Source organism: Mastomys coucha, chromosome X, assembly GCF_008632895.1.
Source record: "Mastomys coucha isolate ucsf_1 chromosome X, UCSF_Mcou_1, whole genome shotgun sequence".
Taxonomy (NCBI): Eukaryota; Metazoa; Chordata; class Mammalia; order Rodentia; family Muridae; genus Mastomys; species Mastomys coucha.
In genome coordinates, this window is record NC_045030.1 from 9,897,409 (window position 1) to 9,898,847 (window position 1,439).

Sequence of the window (1,439 nt, forward strand, 5' to 3'; positions counted from 1 at the left end):
GAGGAAAAATTCAGTGACCAATATTCCATGAAATTTCCTTTGGTTAATGCTCCTGAATTTATTGCATTTTCCAATACGGGAAAGGGGCTGCTTTTCTCTTTTAACTTATTTAGGATCTGAAAACTGTTTGGAAGTGGAGTCTCATATTTAACTTACACTGTTTTTGGTGGAGGTATCACAATTTTGAGACAGACTCTTCTATCACCTTGATAGTCAAACTAATTTTCTGCTTGATTTGGCAAAACTCACCAAAATTTATTGGTATATGTCTTAGTCAGGGTTTCTATTCCTGCACAAACATCATGACCAAGAAGCAAGTTGGGGAGGAAAGGGTTTATTCAGCTTACTTCCACATGGCTGTTGATCACCAGAGGAAGTCAGGATTGGAACTCAAGCAGGTCAAGAAGCAGGAGCTGAGGCAGAGGCCATGGAGAGATGTTTCTTACTGGCTTGCTTCCCCTGGCTTGCTCAGCCTGCTCTCTTATAGAACCTAAGACTTCCAGCCCAGGGATGGCACCACCACATGGGGCCCTACCCCCTTGATCACTAATTGAGAAAATGCCCCCACAGCTGGATCTCATGGAGGCACTTCCCCAACTGAAGCTCCCTTCTGTGATAACGCCAGCCTGTGTCAAGTTGACACACAAAACCAGCCAGTACAGTATATGTTTCCTCTTCATACTGTGCCTATCACTCTCACTGGTCTTTCATTGAGACTCCAACACTTTGTATGTACCATGACCAAACATGTGAAAACAAGAGACAGACATTGCAATTTGATGTCATACTTGCCAGCATTTTCTGAGCCTGTGCTATTAATTCTAACCTCTGCTGAGAGTAGCCATTTTGGTGAGTACTCCACATTGCTCCTAGAAATCTCAGTGTGTAAGAACATAGGGATTTTCCCTCTGGGGAAAAAAAGAGAAATGGTTCTGATTGCTCCACATTTCAATTCTTGATTTTTGTTTGGATTTAAGATATGAGCAAAATAAAGCCAATCTTACCATGAGAAATAAGAAATTGTGGGTGAATGAACCCATATCCCTATTTTCTGGAGGCATCAGTCAGTCAGATCTGAACATAATCCACATGGTTTCTCAAAGGAATCCCCTGTATGATCAAAGGCCAACTTGTTCACAAATATTTCTATTCAATAATGCACTCTTATTTTGTATGCTCTCAGAGACCAACTGTCAGACATATTACCTACATTGAAGTCCTCATGTCAGGATATATTTGAAAGAATGTAAAACAAGATACTACTCAATCTGTGCAAAGTCCCAACTACCTTTATGTGTTTCTGTTAAGAAACTGTGTCCAATGAGTGAGGTAACCCAATCACAAAAGAACAAACATGGTATGCACTCTCTAATAAATGGTTATTTGCCCAGAAGTTTGGAATACAGGAAGAACAACCCACAAACCACAAGGAACTCAAG